Source organism: Lutjanus erythropterus, chromosome 4 (genome assembly GCF_056507025.1).
Source record: "Lutjanus erythropterus isolate fLutEry1 chromosome 4, fLutEry1.hap2, whole genome shotgun sequence".
NCBI classification, from domain to species: Eukaryota; Metazoa; Chordata; class Actinopteri; order Lutjaniformes; family Lutjanidae; genus Lutjanus; species Lutjanus erythropterus.
In genome coordinates, this window is record NC_139320.1 from 7638411 (window position 1) to 7647035 (window position 8625).

Sequence of the window (8625 nt, forward strand, 5' to 3'; positions counted from 1 at the left end):
CTCCCTATCTTGCTACGGTGTCATGGATCTGCACCATCTCACTTCCCAAGATGGGAGTTTGTCAGATAAATGAAGACTTAACACGTACTTTAACTTATAATAAATAAACAAATAAACAGAGATATTTTATGGTAATTTCAAACTAACAAAACTGAAACTTTAAAAAAAAAGTTTGGGAATGACTGCTCTCTATCATCACAAAGGAAAAGCTCTGTTTTTAATCCTGTAAAATTAGCATAAAATGCTGATTTACCCAAAGTAAAGTAAAAGCTGCAGCCGCAGCATTTAACCAAGTACAAATGTGATAACAATACCACAGAAAATGAATATTCACACATGTTTTCTTAATGGTGTGTCAAGTTGTTCTCTTAAAAAAAAAAAGTCTCCCTGCCTTGTTAAAACCTGACTTTGTGCATGTAAAGGCATCACAAAAGATCATAAAAACAACTCACAGCAAACTATTTTTGTTTTTACATAATTTTTCTGTCCGTGCCTCGTGTTACAAATAAAAATTGAGTACTGTCATTTTCAGGATTTTTATTGGCTACACAAAGCACAGTCTGTTCCAAGCAGTTCTGTCTTTACTGGAGAGAAAAGAGGCAGACTCTTCTTTTCAGCTCAGGCTCTCGCTGGCTATTGTCGGTAATATTTAGGACATGGAAGTTCCATGGAAGTTTGTGGGTATTTCAATAAAAATAGTGTGTTTTGGACCAAATATTGGATTACATCCACTTGACCCTTGCTAATTAAACAGGCAGGGGCATTTCTGGAGAGGGGTCTGGGGGTAGGAAGTGGGGGTCATTGTGATTACATGGTCACTATCTTAGACCCATAAACCATCAGGCCACTATACAATCCTTAAATCTGACCGTATTGTCAGAACAGATGCGTTCTGGTTCCTAGATTGACTTAAAACAGTGGTTCCCAAACTGGCATGCTCCCCTTCAGAAGCTGAAAAGTGTCCCTGCAGTTTTGTGTAGGAACTACTTTCCTTCTAGTATACAGGAAAGTAGTTCCAGCAGATTCTACTGCAGAAAGATAGTGCCACCTCGTGCCATTATATGAAGAGAAGTCAGACATCTCTATGGTTATCTTGAAAAACTCTGCAACTCACACCAAAAAATCTGAATGGATGAACAGCACTGTATTTTTGATTTTGGTGCGAACTGTCCCTTTAAAGTGGTCAAAACATCGCAGTTATGCTTATAAGTATCCAGTGCTGTAGGTGCTGCACTCCTTTCAGGCAGAGAGCCAACATAATAAAGTCACTCAGAGTGCAGACAGTTTAGAGAGGAGTCACATCTGCATCGCTCCTCATCAGTATTTCTCATCTTGGAGTGTTTGTTATCTTGGAAGGCAACACTGCATGTTCACTCTAGTTTTGGCTCACAGATGGTTGTCATCCTCTTTAAGCCCCCAACACATGATGAGCCGTCTGAAGCGCACTGACGCTCGGGGGAAAGCGGAGTCGTGGCAAAAGCTCAGGTCAACACTGATACGTCTTAATCTGACTCTTCAGTTGTGTGTATGAACTCACGCTGAAGACGTGATTAATAGAAAACTGGCACTTTAACAAAAGGCTTGCGGTCGATACTCAAGTCTTGCAGTTTATGGAAGCTGTTGACGCAGGATACTGCTGTCACTACCACAGTCCTGACTTTTCCATCAGGTGCAGGAACAGTGAGTGATCAGTCCTTTGTTTTTCACGAGTTGAGTCAGAATACCACTCAGTCAGACCACTACCTCTGTCTGATTCTACCTGCCTGACCACATCAGTGGCACCTAAGACCAGGGACATTTCCAGACAGGGTGCATGGGGGGCAGAGTCCTGCACGGGAGGAACCAGAACCAACCTGTCACCTACAATTATCTCATGTCAAATCCGCACCGTGAATATAAGCCATAAATCACTCACTTGTCACTCTCCTGTGCTCCAGCAGCTGTCAATGTGTTTCCATAGAGACGGTGAGCCTAGCTCGCAGCTATCAAAAGCTAATACTTTTTGAAACTTTTTACAAACAGCAAAGCATCTGACAGTGTTGTTCTCACAGTTTTTGAACTCCCCCAAATCCACTATTTGGTCTCCTCCACTGAACTGTGACGTCCCTCTGTTTGGCAGGACATCAGGTCAAAGGTTGTGTCGTAGATTTTCACAATAAGATCCTGGCAGCTGATTAGACTTGATATTGCTGTATTGGGAAATATAAATGTTAAAAATACTGCACAGTCATTTTAATTTCCGATCTCTCAGGGGGAAAAAAGCATGTTGCAATGGTTCCCAAACTAGGGGATGGGCAGAGGCATTGCAGAGGGGGGGGGGCGTAGATGACCAGACTGATCACATGATCTCCACCAAGCTTATGGACATACATTGGTGTGATAAAAACTACACTGTAAAACTGCATACTCAACTTAATTATTTGTAGTAAGGAGTGAAAACTTGTGTGTATTGAGTGGCAGTAGAATTTTCTTTCTCATAATTTTTGATTAATGTCCCTAAAACACAAACATTTTAACAGATTAAAAAAAGATTTTATTTATTTTGTTCTTGAGTCTACTGAATATAAAATATATATTTTATACTTAAAACTGGTTGAGTTTTGTTAACTTGTTCCAGTGAGAGGGGTGAAGGGAAATTCTGAGTTGCATTTACTGAACTTATTCCAGTTGGCTTAATCAATAATTTAAATTTAATTGTAATCAAAGAGCACATGTAACACTAACTCCGATGACTTCCAACTTTTGAGTTTATGAACTTATTTGGGGTTACAGTGTGCCTAAAATGACAGAAACCATGTTAAAGAAAATTGTATTTGACATGTACTTTTAGTTTGGCCCATTATGACCTATACTGCAGCCAGCCACCAGGAGGCAATCGAGATGTTGGCTTCATTTTTGGGGAGATGTCATGTCGTCCATCTCTGTATATCATTGGTTAGGAACTGGACCTAATTTTCAGAAGTCAGGAGTTTGTAATTTTCCACGTTCATGCACTGTCCTCCACTGGACACTTAAATGTCTATAAACATGGAATTACCTGCAAAATGCACAAATCAACTTTAGAACTTTGCACAATAAGGCATAAAAATGTCAGCAGTCCACACGACCCAAGGATGCCATTATGTTAGATGGCACTGCTGCCTCTTTAGAAAAACAAAGGCTCAGACAGGACAAAATATTTTTACCGCTAATCATGTGCTGTCACAGTGAGCAGCCTCCAAGCAAGTCATCTGTTTCTTCTTCATCGGCATTTTTGTTGATGAAATTTGAGTCCTGCCTTTGTCTGACTTGATGACGACTGCCGCCAGAGTTAACTACTGTGTTTTTCTTTTCATTTATAACAAAAAACCACAGTTATTGTCTCAGTAAACAGAGAAGGCATCACTTGCTGTGTGGCTGAGACATACCATCAGAGTTTGGAACATAAAAGTCTGTCAGGACCTGGCTGCATGAGTATTTATGATTTGTTAGTGAAGAGTTGTTATATTGTTTCATATTAAAACATATTTAAGTAGATTTTTACTTAAGGTTGTCAGTACATGGCTCTTACACTTGAAGGTAATATTTGGCCAATAAGGCTGAAACTAAAAAATTTTAGGGGAAATATATAAGATCGTGTCAGCTTTAAAATGTAATGTACATCACTCAGTCTTGAGAAAAAATATATTTTGATTGATTCTTACTTTTCAGTTATTCAGCTAGAAAAAATACTTTAAAAGATCAAACTCGTGGCTGTTAAATCTTGTAACGCGCCAGCCTTCTAGTGATGACTTTTCTTTAATTAAATGTAGACGTAGACATAGATTATCCATCTGATGACTGCTACAAATGACCAAGAGAAACAACTGACTACAAAAAGACACAATAAAACAACAAAAAAACAAATGAAAAATATGACCGTGGAGATAAAAACATACTCTAAAGAGACACTAATTAATAGACAGACATGCAAAAATACCCGCTGAGACAGAATCGACAAAGAGACACAAAACTACTACAAAGAGATGCAAAATGACCAGAGAGAGAGACAAATGACTACAAAGAGACACAAACAATGATGAATAAACACAAAAACGACCATAAAAGAGAAACAAGCAAATTCAAAGAGACAAAAATACTACAAAGAGATTCAAAATGAAAACAAAGAGAAACAAAATGACCACAAAGAGACATAGAAAGACCTCAAAGAACTGCAAACCACTGATCAGAGACACAAAATAACTACAAAGAGACATAGAAGGTCACAAATAAACACATAAACAACCATAAAGAGAAATAAGCAACTACAAAAAGACACAAGTAACATCAAAAAGATACATGTAACTTAGCTATTAGCTATTACAGAGACACAATTGACCAGAAAGAGACAAAAAATGACAAAGAGACACAAAATTACCAGAAACCAACCACAGAGATGCAGTTGGCTCTAAAGAGACACAGGACAACTACCAAGAGACACAAAATGACAACGAACTGCAACAGCAAACCACCAACCAGAGATACCAAATAACTACAGAGACACAAACGATTACGAAGAACTGCAAATAAAGAGAAACAAGTAACATCAAAGAGACAAAAAGCTATTACAATGAGACAGTAATGACCACAAAGACAAAAAATAGCTATAAACAGACAGTAGTTAAGACAAAGGAATGCAAAAACATCCACAAAGAGACTTCAAAGAGACACAAAACTACTACAAAGAACACAAAAAACTACAAAGAGACACAAGATGAAAACAAACAGAAACAAAACAACCACAAAGAGATATGAAAAGACCACAAAGAAATGCAAAAACAACCACAAAGAGACAGAAGCAACTTCAAAGAGACACAAAATGACTACAGCATGTGTCTCTGAGATTCTGAGGGTTTCTGGTTCAGCTGCGAAATGCCGTTCAATTGCATCACATCGTGTTGTGTCTCCTTCAGTCCGCTGTGTTGTGTCTCCCTCAGTCTGGAGGTCTGGCTTCTATGAAGGAAGGGTGTGTGTGTGTGGGGGGGGGGGTTACATGTCTGTGCCCTGAGGTCCATTGCCTCATAATCCATCCATGCCTGCAATTAATTAATAAAATGTTTTTATTCCGTTTACCACGATCTTTCCCTGACCTTAACCAAGTGTTGTCAGTTTAACCTTCACCATATTTTATTTGCCATAACCACAATATTTCAATATATGTCTAATATGATTGTTCTTATCTGGGGATGTTGAGTCGTAGTGAGGGGGGACCCATAAAGCAGTCATCCTGCACTTTTGGGTTTTGGTTCGGAAAAAGTACAAAAATTGGACAGTCCACATCGTCCCCTGTCTGAGCATCGGAGAGGAGCTTCTTATCACTTTTGGACGGTTTGAACAAAATTCTTAAAGGGTATTAATTGGTCCTAAATTAAACATTGTCACAGATTAAAATTCAGCAGTCCTCCTCCAGTGGAACCTTGGAAACAAAAGAAAATTTATTGGCTTTGCACAAACAGTCTCTTGCAATAACTTACAGATCACTAATCCAAATATTATGAGAAATACTGCAACATTTATCGCACAAAGAATTATGAGGTATCATAAGTTGAAAGAGCACGATCAACATGTCAGGCTCTCGTATAAATCTGTTACATAATCTTAAAACTTTTTTTCTTTTTTTGTATATTCTTGGAAATATTTGGTGAAGATTTCATAGAAATTTGTAGAAAGCGCAAGTTGTGGTTTTATGATGGTTGAAATGAAGCAAATCTGTTCCGTTTTACAGAGCCAGATTTTTGTTGATTGTAGCAGCGGGTTGATTGAGAGCCCTCTGCCCCGACTTGTGTTTGAAAAGATGAAGCCGAAATGCAGAGAACAAAGGTTGTTCCTTTTTTTTATAAAAGGCTAAAAAAACAAAGGTACATCTTATCTGTTGGGAAAGGGCAGGTGGATGAACATGAATTACCTGGAGATTGATGGAACCCATCATTCAACCCCCCCTTTCACCCAGCATGCATTGCCTCTATTACAACCCCATTGTGGAACGCTGGGCTCTTACTTTGTTCCTTGTAAACTTTTACTGCGGAGCCAAAAATGTGTTTGCAGATGCATTTATGACTTGTTTACATTTCGGGCTTATCTGTTGGACGTTCACGGCCGGAGGGGGATTTTAGACAAACTGGATACAGCAGTTTGCGAGGAGAGTGATAATGCCGGGGTAAGCCTTTGCTGCCAGGAAAAATAAAACACACTGCATGACTAATACACATGTCATACATTCCCAATCAATGGAGGGGTTGGAGTCAATGGAATATTCCACAAATCACATCCGTGCCAGGTTCATTAGGCTTTTGTATCCACAGAAAATAATAGTTAGACATTCAAGCTCTGCAGAGAAGAAGTGACCCCAGGACCTGGGTAATGTTACTGGACATTCTTGCGGCTGACGTCTTGCAGTTATGCAAAAGTTGAATACATTTGTTCCCTTATTTTCCAGGATTCAGGGACAGCGATGACAGGCGTCTGAGAAGTATAGAGCACGCTGATTTCTTCCTTTTCCACAGCCCAGCTCGTGTCTGTCCACCAGTAGCTCCACTGTACCGAATACCTGCTAATATAAAGAAACAGACAGTTCATCCACCTTCACTATTATGCCGATTTCCATTCATTTCTAAATGAGCTGCTCTGACTTTTATTTGCTGTTTGATTCTTTCCACTACAGCTCAGAATTTAATCTGCTCTCTAGTGTTGGAAAAACCTCAGTTTAGCCAGACATGGAACATCCAGCCTTCATTCCAGTGTAAATTCCTCAGAGTCACGTGACGTCCCACAGTGCCGTGGATGGAGGAAGGAAAAGGGGGTAAACATCTGAGAGGGCCGTCTAGAGGGCCTGTAGTAATTAACGAATGGCTGATATCTTCCCTTCCTGCTCCACCTTGTCTTTACAGGAGAAATCTGTCATGTATTTACTGTAATAAATCATAAAACGATGACAATATGTCATTAGAGATCACGGAAACATGTTATGGTAAAAGCAGCCTCAGTGCCTTTTTTTGAAATGTCCATTTCAGGCTGGAATAACTGTTATTGTTTGCCCATTTCACGTTAATTAGAATTCATGCAGAATGTTTGCCAAATGCGTAAGTGTCTGTTTATGAGTTGTAAAAAATCATTAGGAATTTTTTTAGAAGGAGCAGATGTTTATAATTGTTAAATTGAGCAAAATGTTAATAGAGTTTGGCAGGCAGTGAGACGGGCAGTCATTAAACTCCAACTCCAGAGTGTGTGTTTTCAGAGCAGTGGGCTTATGTTTTTGGGATAACAGGCTTAGCTTTACATTAACAGACAACTGACAAATATAATCAACTTACAATGAAGGACTCGTCCTCACATTTTATTGTCAATTTATAATGTTGCACTCATCCTGTGTTCCTGCAGAGCTCCTGCAGCGTTCCTGCAGCCTGCAGAGCTTCCGTGAGGCAGAGAAAGAGGGGGCAGGGGGGAAACAACTCACTTCAACCATGGATTGTATATTAAACCAGATTTAAATCTATTTAATATGGATGAGAGCAACCTATCCAGGTACTTTGCTCCTGCGTTATGTCCCAACCCCTTTTTGGGGTTAATAATTTGACTGGTGGTTGATACAAATTCTGAGATCTTTGGCAGTTTAAATGCATAAAATAAGAAAACATATATAAATATGGGTGTGTAGCTATTGTGAGTCTAAGTCATCTGGCCAGTGAGGTAAACTAAAAATGCATCTTTACCAATCAACGTTGTTATACTGAAAAAACATTAAGATATAGGGGTCCTTTAAGTCTGCTTTCATCAAGTGGACAAACAACTACTACAACTACCTCGCTGAATCTTTGGGTGATGTATTTCACACATCTGTCAGTCTTATATAACATTAAGACACCTTATTTTGCTGTTTTGGTACTGTTCAACCAAACTTCATTCAAAAAGAAGGTGTTTTATGACACAGTTGGCACACATATCATTTACTCAGTAAGATCATTCAGTAACCTGTGCGTTTAGTGTCTGTCACTGACACACACATTGACTGGCTGCTTTTACAGTGCTTGTTTTCACCAAAACGGGGGTGTGGTTGTTGCACATGGACCGTTTATGGCTCCGACTCGCTGTTTGGACTGCTGTGCTCATTTTTGCTTGCTACATATTGCTCCTGTAAGGTTTTTAGGGACTGATAACCACACGCTTAGCTGTGATTCTGCTGCCAGTGGAGGCTGTGATCACTGTTGGGAAAGCTATCTGATTGTCCAAATTGTCCCCGAGCCCACATTAACATGAAACCAGCCAAACCAAAGCTTGTGTTATATCATGTTCATTAGACAGGACCTCGCATCAAAGTCAACCACTTTGTCTTTTGAATTTCTAGACCCTCAAACGTCAGAGTGACAGAAACGCCAAACAATATACGCTCTGAAGATCATGTGCCTAATTAAAACTAAGGTCATGGTTTCCCCTGCAGAACACCTCTTATTGCACACCGTCTGTGCAATGTGTCTGATCACGATGTTCCAGACACTTGTCTTTGCCATATGAAATAATTTCTCCAATTTTTTGACCAATGTGTCTGCAATTAGGTCATTACTGTGATGTTTTTGCACCGCACATCCCATCAATCAAGCAGCAATTCAGTTC